This window comes from Mirounga leonina, unplaced genomic scaffold, assembly GCF_011800145.1.
Source record: "Mirounga leonina isolate KUSES-001 unplaced genomic scaffold, KU_Mleo_1.0 Mir_82, whole genome shotgun sequence".
Classification (NCBI taxonomy): Eukaryota; Metazoa; Chordata; class Mammalia; order Carnivora; family Phocidae; genus Mirounga; species Mirounga leonina.
Genome location: NW_023270825.1, coordinates 57131150 through 57146617, shown reverse-complemented (window position 1 = coordinate 57146617; position 15468 = coordinate 57131150). Strand labels below are relative to the sequence as shown.

The following is a 15468-nucleotide window of genomic DNA, read 5'->3' as shown; positions in this document are numbered from 1 at the left end:
ATAAAATCTTTAAAAAAAAAATTTTTTTAGTTAGAATTTTAAAAAATAATAAAATACATCACCAAAAAGCATTAAAATACCTATTAAAATACTAGACCAATCAAGGTTTTTCATCTGAACCACAAAAACACAAAAAATGTTTTGACTATTTTCTCAATTCTCCAAAAATGGTACATAACTAGTACTTAGATATTTGGCATACACTTTGTCAATTGATGAAGTGAATCTGTCACCTGGAAAATAATTGACAGTAGTTAAGAAAGATAAAAGTTGAGCTTTCAAGCAAATATAAAAAAATTTTTTTTAAAGGTATTATTTATTTATTTGACAGAGAAAGATAGAGAGAGTGTACAAGCAGGGGGAGCAGCAGACAGAGGAAGATGGAGAAGCAGGCTCCCCGCTGAGCAGAGAGTCTGATGGGGCTCTATCTCAGGGTCCTGGGATCGTGACCTGAGCTGAAGGCAGACACTTAACCCGCTCAGCCACCCAGGCACCCTACAAATATCAAAATTTTTGAAAACCTGTGTCCAGGACCCTGAGCTTCACAGCTGGCTAGTAGGTAAAGATTTTTCTGATAAGATTGGTGTTGATATTAATGTGAATTTTCTATTGCTATAATGAAACATGTCAACATTTAGAAAATATACTTTATTCAGTGAAGCAAAATCTCCCAAATGATCAATTCATGGTATTACAAAATCATGAATGGATATAGATCCATTCAAAATGCAGGACAGACCAATGAATTTTAATGCAATAGAATACAAAAGTACATTTCTAAGATTTCAGACTTCACACTGTTATTAATCCTTGATTTCTGGGGCGCCTGGGCGGCTCAGTCATTAAGCGTCTGCCTTCGGCTCAGGTCATGATCCAGGGTCCCGGATCCAGCCCCGCATCAGGCTCCCTGCTCAGCAGGAAGCCTACTTCTCCCTCTCCCACTCCCCCTGCCTGTGTTCCCTCTCTCGCTGTGTCTCTCTCTGTCAAATAAATAAATAAAATCTTTAGAAAAACAACAACAACAACCACCAACCCTTGATTTCTCAATTAAAACTGTCAAGTTGTGGTGTAGTACCAAAGAAGAATATGCACAATTATATGGAAAAGCTATTAAAATATTCCTCCTTTTTCCAACTACGTATCTATGTGAGGCCAGACTTCTTTCATACAGTTCAAGCAAAATAACATACCACAATAGACTGAATGCAGAAGTAGATATGAAAATCCACCTATTTTCTATTAAGGCAGGGGTGGGTTTTTGGGTTTTATTGGGGGGGCCTCAATAATGTTTAAGAGTCCAAAGAGATCCTAAGAACCAAGGTCTTGGGGCACCTGGGTGGTTCAGCCGGTTAGGCGTCTGCCTTCGGCTCAGGTCATGATCCCAGGGTCCTGGGATCAAGTCCTGTATTGGGCTCCTTGCTCAGCAGGGAGCCTGCTTCTCCCTCTCCCTCTGCTTGCGGCTCCCCCTGCCTGTGCTGTCAAATAAATAAAATCCTTTAATTAAAAGAAAAAAAAGACAAAAGAACCAAGGTCTTAGGACATTAGGGCTTAATTCAATCAGAAAGCCTAGTAGACAAAGGCTCTGAGACTTAGCATAAAGACATTTACACACAATAGTCAGGTTTAAGTTTTTAGAAGTAACAAGGCTGGACTGTAACATCCTTCCTTTTAATATGACATACTAAATATCACCTGTGTGATATTTGAGCACAATTACCCTCCTTTTCCTCTCTGCTCTAATATCGTATTTGTTCACTAAATCACATCTATTTTATTTTGTACATTCTCACTTTCCATCACTATTTTGAAAAAGTCCCAGCTATTTCTTCTTAACTGGTCCCATTACATGGCCATGCACAACACCTCCCTGACTTCCCTCACCTTTCCAAGACAGGAATCGCTCAATTTTAAAACTAATTCCAGTACAAACCTTTCCACGCTGGGCCTCATATCCAACAATGGCATATCTGAAATAAATTCCTTTTACAAACTAGCTTTTTATAAAATGCATTCATTATTTGATCAGCACTGTGTCCCCTAATCTTATGTTAAAACCAAATAAATATGATTCAGACACTGTATTAGGATGGAGATTTAAAATACTACTCATAATATTTTTTTAAAGTGGTACAAAACACAAACGACTACGCTAAAGAAATGTCTCATTTCCCAGCACAAGTTATAATCAGTAGGACTTACTTTAGTTAAATAATTTCTCATGGTATAACTAAAAGCAAAGAAGCAAAGCAAAGCATTATGTCTCTTTAACCTAGCATATCAAATACATGCCCACAGTATTTTTAAAAGCTTTTCCTATTCAATAATAATTGGGAGTTTGCAATATTCCAATTTTAGCACTTTTATAGATCCTAAGTGAAAAATATCCTAAATTGCAAGTAAAATATGAGTTTCTTCCAATCAGATGTATTTAACAATTAAGTGTGCCTCTCTACTTTTCAGTTGTAAAGTCCTCAATGAAGTATTTTCAACTGCTTTCCATGCCTAGCTTTATGATCTTGAACAATTCACGTGAATTCAACATACACCAGAGATTATATGTACATTGACTGTGCTTTTCCTTTCCCACCAAATTGGGAAAACGCTAGCACAACAGAAAAGACTGGTCCGATTTGAAAACTGCTCTCTACTTGTAATCGAGGCCTAAGGCGTTAGCTTGACCTGGCACTTAATTCTCCTTATCCCCTTTGACTCCCAAGGCCGAACTACCGGTGACGAAGGCACCTGGGTTCAAAGTCTAGGGCACTTCAGATTAGGCAAGGTATGAACCAAGAAGCCCAAGGGTCCAGAAGCGGTGATAAGCTGGGGTGAGGAAGGCAGGTCGCCCGGAAGGCAGGGGTGGGTGCTCGGCGAGATGCTGAACTGCCGTTTTTGACCCGACTCCCACCTTTCGCACCTTATCCAGGGAAGCCTGGTGAGGGGCCCGGACTCCCAGGCCCCGGAAGAACGAAGCAGAGTGGTGGGTGAGACAGCGAAGGGGTGAGGATTCAAAGGTGCCTCCGCCGGCACGCCCGCCTGCTCCGGAGCACCAAGAGGGCAGAGCGGGCACCACCCAGGGACCCCGGCCCGCCCGCCTGCCGGCCCACGGCCGCACAGCTTCCCCTCCCCCGCTTTCCGCTGAGCGCCCGCGGCCCCTCCGGGAGCCGGGAGGAGGCGGCCCCGAAGCCAGTCCTTACCACAGTGCCCCCAAACAAGATCCGCGCCGGTCGCGGCCACCGCCTTGCAAAATCGGTCCTTTCCGCCGACCTGAGCAACCGTGGCACCGCAATCAGGGCCGGCGCCGCCCCGCCCCCGGCCTCCGCGCAGAACTCCGCTGGGCCAACATGGCTGGCGCCGCCTCTGCCACGTCAAGGGGTGGAGGGGCGGGGCGACCGCGCCAGGAAACTGAAGGGGAGAGTGCGGGCCCGGCGGAGTAGAGCGGGGATAGGGCCCGAGGAGGAGAGAGGGGAGGGGAAGGGGCGTGGACGGAGCCGGGGCGGGGCTCCCGGGTGAGGGAACTAATGGGGAGGGTGCGGCACCCGGGAGGAGCCGTGAGGGGTGGGGACGAGGAGGAGAAAGGGAGGGAAGGGCGGTGACGGAGCCTGGGGGGCGGGGCAACCGAGCCAAACCTCGCTGGGGACCGCCGGAGGGGAGAGGGACCCCCGCGGAACTGGAGCGCCTTAACCTTTCTCGGCAGCCTCGGCAGGTCCCACTCCCTGAGGGCCGCAGGCGAGAGTGGGAACTTCTGTCGCCATTCAGACTCCTCAAATCGCAGGAGGGGGCGTCCGTAGGACATCCTCTCCTGTAGGGCCCTGACTGATTCCTAGAACCACAAAACCACATCTCTCCTAAAAAAACAAAGTGAGAAGTTCGTTTTTTCACCTAGTGCAACAAATATTTACTGAACACTACTATGTGCCAGGTACAGTAGCAATGCTGGTGATACGACATAGGCAAAACAGGCCAAAATCCCTGGCCTGTACATTGGATTTTTGTATTCCGAGACAGTCCACCTCTTTCCTCCTACACTGCATCTGCCATCCCTCCTCCTCACCACTACAATCTCTGGCTGATTAATCTTAATGCGTTTTCTCCTTCTCTTTCCAAGGAAAGAGCTGAGCGAAATGGGAGAGAGAAACAGGTTGGAAAGTCATTAGAGCTTGGTGGTCTGGAGCACCCCATCCTTAAGTGAGGGGTTGCTCATGGAATTAATTCCATATATGACAACACCTAAAATCCTGTCAGGTTTAGCCTTATAAGCATTTTTAAGGAGTAGGAAAAAAGATCCAACTCTTGTTCTTCATTATAGTTGAGAAATAAGATGCACACCAATCATATATTTTCTGCCTATAATGTGTATGCTAAGGTTGTTTTGTAAGGTAGAAGAGGATGCTTTTGCTTGTCAAATTTAAATACAATCCTGAAGAGGAAATGGGAATCAAACACAAAAATTCAGTGTAGGCCTGCAAATAAAGTGAGCTCTGGATGCTATCTTAATGAGGATTCTTGACTGAAAGCACAGCAAGTAAAGAGCTATGGGCAATGGTAAAAAAGGTGGAATAAGGACATTCACAAAAAAGAAGCAAGATCCAAGAATGAGTAGGGTAAATAGACATAGATGAGAGGATCTATGGGAAATCTGGAATTCAGTGAGGAATAAACCAAAGTGTAGCACCTTTGATAATTTCATTCATTTCGTGGTCCCCAGAAATACCTCTTTGCCTTGCAGCTCAATGAAACCTAAGAAGTCATAAATCCCTTGTTCTTAGCTGAACAAAGACCTTTGTTCCCTATTACAATGAAATAGATGTTAGGATGGGAAATAAATTTATTTATATCTGTCTTCATGTACTTTAAGATGAATGAGTTATAGGGCGCCTGGGTGGCTCAGTTGGTTAAGCGACTGCCTTCGGCTCAATCATGATCCTGGAGTCCCGGGATCAAGTCCAGCATCCGGCTCCCTGCTCAGCGGGGGGTCTGCTTCTCCCTCTGACCCTCCTCCCTCTCATGCTCTCTGTCTCTCATTCTCTCTCTCTCAAATAAATAAATAAAATCTTTAAAAAAAAAAAAAAGATGAATGAGTTATAGCATCAAGATCTACTGGACCCAAATTTAGTTTTTGGGGGTTTCTTTTTTTTGGAGTTCTGTGTATAAGAATCCATATTTCATGACTTTTATTTTTTCTTAGAGGTCTTCCAAAGAACAGAGAAAATAATTTTTAAAAATAGAATAAAACTTAATCTATTGTAATTGCCTTATCGGTCCACTGGACTCTTATAAATCTAGAATATATCATGGGACCTTACTGATCTTATTTTTCTATATCTGGAAATATTCTGCTAATTCATCATCCATGGAATTATTTACCCATCAATTATTCAAGCTCTTTAAAAAAACTAAAATAGGGGCACCTGGATAGCTCAGTCTGTTAACCATCTGCCTTTGGCTCAGGTCATGATCCCAGAGTCCTGGGATCAAGCCCTAAATCCAATCCCGCTCCCTGCTCAGCAGGGAGCCAGTTTCTCCCTCTCTTGCCTCCCCTACTTGTGCTCTCTCTTCCTCTCTGTCAAATAAACAAATAAATAATCTTTTAAAAAATTTAAATTAAATTAAAAAGACTAAAATAATAAGAAAATGGAAGAACAATAGGATTACCAAGATGATACAGTAGTGAAGTAGGTCATATTGCATTATCTTCTTGTAATGCTCAAAGTACTGCAGCATTTTTCAAGATTTTTGTACCATGCTTTTAGTTTTCAATAAATATAAGTAAGAATTCAGAATTTGGAAGATGAATGCAGAGATACAGAAAACAGCAATCTAGATCCTGATAATGATAGTGAAATCTTAAACTGTGAATCTTTATTTTTTTTTAAGATCTTATTTATTTGAGAGAGAGAACATGGAGGGGGGCAGGGGCAGAGGGAGAAGCAGACTCCCTGCTGAGCCGGGAGCCCAACGTGGGGCTCGATCCCGGGACCCTCGGATCATGACCTGAGCTGAAGGTAGACGTTTAACCAACTGAACCACCCAGGCGCCCCAAACTGTAAATCTTTAGATTACTATCTCCTAGAATTTCTCAAACTCAAGTATCAATGAGTTAATATTATTTCTTTTTTTGTTTGTTAGTTTTTTCAATTTGTATTTAAATTTTATTTTATTTTTTTAAAGATTTTATTTATTTATTTCACAGAGAGAGACACAGTGAGAGAGGGAACACAAGCAGGGGGAGTGGGAGAGGGAGAAGCAGGCCTCCCACTGAGCAGGGAGCCTGATGGGGGCTCAATCCCAGGACCCTGGTATCACGACCCGAGCTGAAGGCAGACACCTAATGACTGAGCCACCCAGGTGCCCCTTAAATTTTAGTTAATTAACATACAGTGCAATATCGATTTCAGGAGTAAAATTCACTGATTCATCACTTACGTACAACACCCAGTGCCCATCACCCATCTAGCCCATCCCCCCACACACCTCCCTCCATCAACCCTATGTTCTCTATCCTTAAGAGTCTCTTTGACTGAGCCATCCAGGTGCCCCTATATTATATCTTTGTAAATGTTGTTTTCTCTATGTTTGCCACCAGTATACAAAAATATAGTTGAATTTTGTATATTGACCTTGATCTAGAAGACTTGACAACTTAACATATTAATTCCAACAAGTAGTATATAAATTCTTTCAGACTTTCTACTTTTATAAACATGTCATCTATGATGATCTATGTGATCACTAAACCTGGTAATGCATACTACATTAAAGACAACTTACACCACCCCACTTATCTGTTCCCTTTTACCCAGGCGCCCTGAAATATGTTATTTTTATCCAGTTATTCATTCAAAAGCAATAACTTGATATGTGCTCTTAGCAAAATGAGACCATCCTGATTATTCTTGCAAAATATTGTATAATCAAGTTATTCATGACCGTGTTTCTTTTATGATGTTTATATGGATAAATTTACTTGATATGATTCTTAAGTAGACAAATGCTAATAATGGTAGTCGTGTATACTAAGATGATAGGAAGGAAATAGATACCCTAGAAATTAAAAATTCTTCGGGTTGGGGTGCCTGGGTGGCTCAGTCAATTGAGTAGTCTGACTCTTGATTGCAGCTCAGGTTGTGACTGTGGGGTCATGGGAGCAAGCCCTATTGGGCTCCCCACTCAGCAGGGGTCAGCTTGAGGATTCTCTCACTCCCTCTCCCTTTGCCCCTCCCCCCTCACTTGCATGCTTGCTCTCTCTCTCCTTCTCTGTCTCTCATAAATAAATAAAATCTTTTAAAAAATTTTAGGGGTACCTGGGTGGTTCAGTTGGTTTAGCGTCTGCCTTCGGCTCAAGTCATGATCCCAGAGTCCTGGGATTGAGCCCCGCATTGAGCTCCCTGCTCAGCAGGAAGTCTGCTTCTCCCTCTGCCTCTGCTCCTTCCCCTGCTTGCGTGCTCTCTCTCTCTGTCAAAATAAATAAATAAAATCTTTTTAAAAATAAATAATTTTAGGGCGCCTGGGTGGCTCAGTTGGTTAAGCGACTGCCTTCGGCTCAGGTCATGATCCTGGAGTCCCGGGATCGAGTCCCGCATCGGGCTCCCTGCTCAGCGAGGAGCCTGCTTCTCCCTCTGACCCTCCCCCACTCATGTACTCTCTCTCTCAAATAAATAAATAAATCTTTAAAAAAAAAATAAATAAATAAATAAACAAATAAATAAATAATTTTAAAAATTAGAAAAAAATTTAATTCTTTGGGTTGCTTATTTATAAAACTAAAAATACAAAAGTTTTGCAGTTAGGGAGCAAAAATGATGGCTGTCCTCTTTTCAACAAAATTATGAGCCTTTAAAGTTCTCAAAAAACTCTTCAGGTCCTGTGTTTTGGTGATACAAATGCACAAAGAACCAGAAGTAACAATTAGCTAGGATATAGTAATGAAGCATTTGAAATCTGCAATCACTGTTTACAAGATGGATATGTTCCAGACTCATGCATCACAGTTGCATTCAGAGGACATTGCCCATTTTGGATATGTCTTCAAAACCAGGAAAATATGGAATAAAAATTGGGATTTGCTATATTTAGATAGTTACTTAAATTTCCAGTAAAGTTGTTTTCCATTATGCCTTTACTCTTTTTATAACAGCTTACTCTTTTTATAACAACTTTGAATATCCCTTTACTCTAATTTGTATAAATAACTCATGAAATGATATAAAAATATAAAAATGAAAGAGTCCATTGGACTTAGATTATAAATGGTGAAGACTATTTTTCTTGGTATACTTAAAGTTAAGAGGTTTTGATTTGAGGAAGAGAAGAATAGAGAGAGAATGGAAAATATCTTGAGCTCCTGGGAAAGGACAATTAGACTAGGAATTGGAGAAAGGGAAGACTCTCCTAAAACAACCTTCTCTGGCTTTCTAACTTAATCTATAGACATCCCTGGCCCAAGGCATTTGAGATTAATCTGTGAATCTGAAGGATATTTGGGTGGTTTTTTTTTTTTTGTTTTTTGTTTTTTTAAAGATTTTATTTATTTGACAGAGAGGTGGGGTAGGGAGAGTACAAGCAAGGGGAGCAGCAGGCAGAGGGAGAGGGAGAAACAGGCTCCTAGCCTGATGCGGGGCTCGATCCCAGGACCCCTTCTCATGACCTGAGTCCAGGTCAGACACTTAACCGACTGAGCCACCCAGGTGCCCTGAAGGATATTTGTTAAACATTTACCAACATGCAACTGATTATAATTGTTTACTTTCATTACACCACCTTGTACAGATCCTGGCACAAAATAATTGTTCCTTAAATGTTCATGAATGTGTAGCAGCTCTTTCTGCCCACAGGTCCTGTCCCCATGCTTTAATAAAACCACCATTTTGCACACACACCAGAAAAAAATGTTCATGAATGTGCATGAAAACCTAAACAATCATAAATTATTATTATTATTATTGGGACACCTAGGTGACACAGTCGGTTAAGCATCTGACTACTGATTTCAGGTCAGGTCGTGATCTCAGGGTCTTAAGATCAAGTCCTGGAGCACCTGGGTGGCTCAGTCATTAAGCACCTGCCTTCGGCTTGGGTCGTGATCCCAGGGTCCTGGGATCGAGCCCCACATCAGGCTCTCTGCTCAGCGGGAAGCCTGCTTCTCCCTCTCCCACTCCCCCTGCTTGTGTTCCCTCTCTCGCTGTCTCTATCTCTGTCAAATAAATAAATAAAATCTTAAAAAAAAGATCAAGTCCTGCATGGGGCTCTGCACTCAGCGGGGAGTCAGCTTGATATTCTCTCTCTCACGACCCAAGCCCCTCTCTCTAAAATAAATAAATCAATCTTTAAAAAGAGAAAGAGAAAGAGAGGGAGAGCTTCTAGAGTCCAATAAAGTCTGGAAGCACCAGTTAAATTATGTAAAATAGGCCTCTTGACTTGTCAGGGGTTTTAGTATGCTAATATTCATTGTGAATGTTTAAGCACAGCATTTAAATACATTTCCCAAAGATATTTGACCTTGGAACTTTTTTTCCAGGGACTATCTGGGATCAAGTATTATAAATACCCTATGACTTTGTTTTCAGTCATTAATTACCTTAAATACTAGTTAATGTGTAACAACCAGTATTTTCCTGCGTACTTCTAAACCCACAGATATTTCTCAACTGAAGATTCCAGAACTTTGAACAGTGTCAAGGGAAGTGTAATGTAAACTGCTTGGAATTTTGTATGGTCACCACCAGATGGAGCTTTTCCCAGTACTTTTTTTTTTTTTTGGTTTAACCCATTTTCTAGCATAAATCAAGTGCCTGCAGTTTTTTCTAACATGAATTCTCTTCCATTTGTTCAGATGGTGACATTACATGGCACCCACCAACTATTTTTGTAGTACTCACTAGAAAAAGCAATACTCAGATTGTTCTAACTTTGAATTTTCAGCATCAACAGTGTGTCAAGTCCATGTATATAGGATATCATGTGTCTGGGGCTCTAGTCTGCGCACACAACTACTACAGTCACAGTAAATATAGTATTAATAAATAAGGCTAATTTATAAATTACACATGAGAGTTATAGAACTCTAAATTCAAATAGACCTTACTGATCATTTGGTCTAATCCCTATACAGGACAATGAATTAAAGATAAGAGAGGTTAAAAAGCATATCCAGGATCAAGGTGCTGATGCCCATTTAAAACCTGTAACACTGAGTTTCCTTTTTTTTTTTTTTTTAAGATTTTATTTATTTATTTGAGAGAGAGAGAATGAGAGACAGAGAGCATGAGAGGGAGGAGGGTCAGAGGGAGAAGCAGACTCCCCACCGAGCAGGGAGCCCGATGCGGGACCTGATCCTGGGACTCCAGGATCATGACCTGAGCCGAAAGCAGTCGCTTAACCAACTGAGCCACCCAGGCGCCCAGTAACACTGAGTTTTCATTTCATGCATGTCTTTTCCCCTTCAAAGGCTGACAAGACTTGCCTTTAAACTTTCTAGCTCTTGCTCCAACAGCAAGTGTTTCTATTCCACAGAGTGCCCCACCAGTATTATACTCCAACATCACTTCATCCTGCTACTCTATCAACTCCAGGATGATTACTAAGTTTATTTAATCAAACTAAACAAATGAAATCCTTTGATCTACTCTTAAACCACTTATAGTAACCCAAAGAAACAAATCATAGTTACATACTGACAGATTTTTTTCTTTTTATATACACAGGGTTTTTGTTTTATTTTATTCTTTTAAGTAGGCTCCATGCTCAACATGGGGCTCGAACTCACAACCCTGAGATCAAGAGTGGCATGCTCTACCAACCGCACCAGCGAGGTGCCCCTTCTTGTTATCTTTTATTTGATTTGTAAAGAACATAAGAATTCTTTTTTTTTTTTTTAAAGATTTTATTTATTTATTTGACAGAGACAGAGACAGCGAGAGCAGGAACACAAGCAGGGGGAGTGGGAGAGGGAGAAGCAGGCCTCCCGCCGAGCAGGGAGCCCGATGTGGGACTCGATCCCAGGACCCTGGGATCATGACCTGAGCCGAAGGCAGTCACTTAACCAACTGAGCCACCCAGGCGCCCAAGAACATAAGAATTCTTAAAACTCATGTAGCAAAGAAGGGAACTTCTCTACTTTAAAAGAAAGGAACTAGATTTGTGTTTTTACTTTAAAAGAGGAGTAAAGTTTTTGTTTTGTTTCATTTTCTATAATTTTTAAAAAATATTTTATTTATTTATTTGACAGAGAGACACAGAGCAAGAGAGGGAACACAAGCAGGGGGAGTGGGAGAGGGAGAAGCAGGCTTCCCGCTGAGCAGGGAGTCCTATGCAGGGCTCGATCCCAGGAGCTGGGATCATGACCTGAGCTGAAGGCAGGCACTTAACGACTGAGCCACCCAGGCGCCCCTCACTTTCTATAAATAAACTAGTCCTTGCCTTGATTTTCTGATATCAAGTCAGCTTTGTAGTCTTCTTTGTGCATCTGGACTCCAGTGTTGGAGGACAGCATTCTCAAGGAGACAGAGAGATGGAGACATAGAGACAGAGAGATTAAAGAGACTGCTCGTGCTCAGAGGGTATGTACTAAGACTAGAAATCTGGGTGCCTGGGTGGCTCAGTCAGTTAAGTGTCTGCCGTCAGCTCAGGTCATGATCTTGGGGTCCTGGGATCGAGCCCTGCACAGGGCTCCCTGATCAGCGGGGAGTCTACCTCTCCCTCTACTCCTCCCCACCATTTGTGCTCTCTCTGTCTCTCAAATAAATAAATAAAATCTTAAAAAAAAAAAAAAGACTAGAATCTCCTTGTATCTATCTTTTCATTGCCTCTCTCTACTCTATGACCAGTAGGTTGTAAAGGCTCTATTTAGCTACTTATCTTCATTGAGCTGTATCTTGTGAAGCATAGTGATTTACTTATGGCTCATTACGTCTGACCACCCAGGACAGAATCTCAACTCCATCCACTTTCTAGCTGTGTAACCTAGGTATTTCCCATAACTTTTTCTGAGCCATAGTTTCTTTATCTGAAAGTGAAGATATAGTAACCTACCACTTAGGATAATAACACATTGTAAGGATTAAATGAAATAATCTATATAAAATGTTTAGCCCTGAGAAGGAAAAGCAGCTTCTAAGAGCCTGAAATTGGGCCGGGCTCTATCAACTGTGCCTAGCTGTTGTTAGGAGCTGTCCTGGCACTCACAGCAAGGCCACGTGGTTCTCCTGTTGAATATAAACCATTTCACAGCACACCAACATCAGACAAGGCCACTTAGTGTCCCAGAAGGATCAAGACAAAAACAAGACAACTCTGTATTAGTGTCTGAACTCAGACAAATGAAGAAGTTTGTCCAAGCCATAAAATGACCAAATACCTCCCTAACCTATTTTGAGTGACTGCTCCTTCTTTACCAATTATATCATGAGCTTCCTTTTTTCCTTCCACCTTCTATATAAGTATTAAGATACCTAATCACAGAATTTGTACTCAGATGAGCTAGAGAAAGAATTGAGCTGCTCGATGTCAAAGTAGGCAAAGCAACAATGAGCCAAAACGGAATTACCGGTGAAGCTTTTAATCACTTACTATGATTGTACGAGCAAGAGTCTGTTCCATTACCCTATGGAACCAATTCCCCCACTGTCTGAGGGCCAAGTGGATCAGTGCAAACTTGGGCATCATCTCACTGTTGAGGGAGTCCCTAATAAGTGTTTTCTGCAGATTTATGCAACTAGGCCATTGTGAAGGGTTGGGGAAGAAAGGAATGGAAAAGTAGGAATGGAAAAGTACTGGGTACTGAGAGAGTGGGTCAGTTTCCCGATAAAGAGACCTCCAAATGGGGACACCTGGCTAGGAATGCAACTATACATAAGAGCATGGCCAGCCAGGAGGGGCCGAGTCTGACGGCAACTCCCTTCAGAGCCTGCAATGCACTGGCTGTGCACCAAGTGTGGTAAGGGAGGGCAGTTTTCCCCTGTGAAGCCTGCCAGGTAAAGCCTTTTTTTTTTTTTTTTTTAAAGATTTTATTTATTTTATTTGAGACAGAGAGCATGAGAGGGAGGAGGGTCAGAGGGAGAAGCAGACTCCCTGCCGAGCAAAGAGCCCGATGCAGGACTCGATCCCGGGACTCCAGGATCATGACCTGAGCCGAAGGCAGTCGCTTAACCAACTGAGCCACCCAGGTGCCACAAGAAGCTAGAGCACTTTATTTATTTTTTAATTTTTATTTATTTTTTTTAAGATTTTATTTATTTATTTGAGAGAGAGAATGAGAGAGAGAGAGCATGAGAGGGGGGAGGGTCAGAGGGAGAAGCAGACTCCCCGCCGAGCAGGGAGCCCGATGTGGGACTCGATCCCGGGACTCCAGGATCATGACCTGAGCCGAAGGCAGTTGCCTAACCAACTGAGCCACCCAGGCGCCCCGGGGGGTAAAGCCTTTTTAACTGCTATGGTCAGGCATGAAAAATCACCCACAGGTGTTTTAAATTTGTTTTGTTTTGTTTCATTTCATAGTTTTAGATTTTTTAAAGATTTTATTTACTTGACAGAGAGAGAGAGAGAGAGAGGGAGAGAGCATGAGCTAGGGGGAGCACGCAGAGGGAGAGGGAGAAGCAGACTCCCCGCTGAGCAGGAAGCCTGATGTGGGGCTCCATCCAGGAACCTGTGATCATGACCTGAGCCGAAGGCAACCACTTAACAACTGAGCCACCTAGGTGCCCCTACCCATAGGTTTTTAACCAGCAGTCAGACTCAGAATATCCTCAATTCCTGACATCCCCAAATCACCAAGGCCCTAATCCTATGATAAATAAGTTAGTCTTAGCATCCTTTTACTGAGACATACCCTAGTCTCAATAATCACGTGACTACAGGAGTGTTCTGGTAGTCTATGGTTGGAGGGCATTGACAGCCCCCAGCACACAGTAAGAAGGTGCCCCATACATAACTATGTACAGCTACATATCTCACAACCCTGTCTAGCACCATTCACTCCCTATTTTCTATGCATCAGCCATATTGACCTCCTTCCAATTTTTCCAACATGACCTATTTCTTCTAGTAATAAGGCCCTGAACAAACCCTTTCCTCTACCTGCTGAGACTGAATATACAAATGGACAATGGCCAGACCATATATATATAAATAGGACTCTGACCTACAATCTGCAGTAACCATCCTAGGAAATCAACCTATTATTCTACAGTAACCAGCCAGGAAAAGCAGCCTAGAAGTCAAACTTGTAGGAAGTCATACTGCTATCTCTAGAAACAATCCAGAAAGCCAAACAAAAACTTCATAATAATTGTCCCATGATAGCCAGGACTTGATTAACAATTGACAGCTTTCCTAATATTTTTCCCTGCTTCCAATTTAGGACCAACCAACCAAAGAAAGCAAATATGCACCCCTAACCAATTTCATAGGATGTCCCTCTTCTAGGTAGAATATGGAGTCAGAGCACGCCACTCCCAAATATGCCACCCTTGGCATATTATTTTGAGTTAAAGTCACTTTAAAAAAAAGCATATACAAGAAGGGTCCTCTAACCTTCCTTTTTTTCCCTGAAAGCAGGAAATAAAACTCTCATGTGAAAGGTACCCTCCCTATACCAGTAGGATTTTCCTATCACCAGAGATGGGAAGTTGAAGCTGAGATAAATGTGTAGACAAACCTTATTAAACTAAACCCTTATGTTCCTAGTTACTTTCCCACAATTAACTACCCCAGCCCAAATCCCTTTGTTACATTATCAAAATTCACTACTCTTTGTGCAACCTATTATATCAGCTTTCAGTCCTACCTTACTGGGGTCTTGATTTTTCTTGTGACGGGTCCCATGTACATGTAGGAAATACTAAATAAAATTTATATGCTTTTGTACTGTTATGTCTCCTGACATAAGTCTTATGTCAGTTTAATTATTAGGCCCAGTCAGAGACTCTAAGAGGGTGGAGGAGAAGTTTTACCTCTCCTACAGTAGCCCACCTATAGCTTTCCCGTGCCACAGCCTCCAACCAGGGCATATCGAAGCCTTCCCTTTTTTTCCAGTATAAAGCTTTCTTACTCCACTGCAGTAGCAGAAAGCAACCCTTATAAATTTTTAATTTACTTTCCTCTTTCCTGAATGAATTTATTCCTATGTATTTAAAATTTTAGAATCATTTCAAATCATTTGTGTACTTTATTACTCACCTCTTCTTTTGGAAAATAATTATTGTCAAGGACAACCTGTGTTCCGTTCTGCTGTTCTTCTCCTTTCTTTCTTCATCTATGTGTAGTTCTGCCACGTACTTATACATGAAATTCAGTGTCAAGCATGGTTCCTTTGGAGGTTGGTCTCCTAGGTAATTACCTGTTCTTTTATCCAAAAAGTGGGTGGGAATTGCTAACAAATTAGTTCCCCCCAAAAAAAAGAAAATTGTAAGAAAATCCAGAAATGAAGTCATCACTTACATTTTCTAATTTTTTCTTGATTATTACCAAAATGTT

At 41.9% G+C, this 15468-nt stretch overlaps 1 protein-coding gene across 4 annotated transcripts in view; it reads right to left on the bottom strand.

Annotated features, from left to right (window-relative positions):
- SEC23A (Sec23 homolog A, COPII coat complex component) overlaps positions 1-15358 on the bottom strand; it is a 71189-nt gene extending 55831 nt beyond the window's left edge. The window contains exon 1 of one of the 4 annotated variants that reach the window (XM_034992902.1): positions 15172-15358. The gene's annotated coding sequence lies outside the window, so the exon portion shown is untranslated. Of the gene's footprint in view, positions 1-2914; positions 2969-3194; positions 3414-7301; positions 7324-15171 lie in introns of those variants that run through there. The other 3 variants (XM_034992901.1, XM_034992900.1, XM_034992903.1) reach the window with 3 other exon arrangements.
- Positions 15359-15468: the final 110 nt, after the last annotated feature.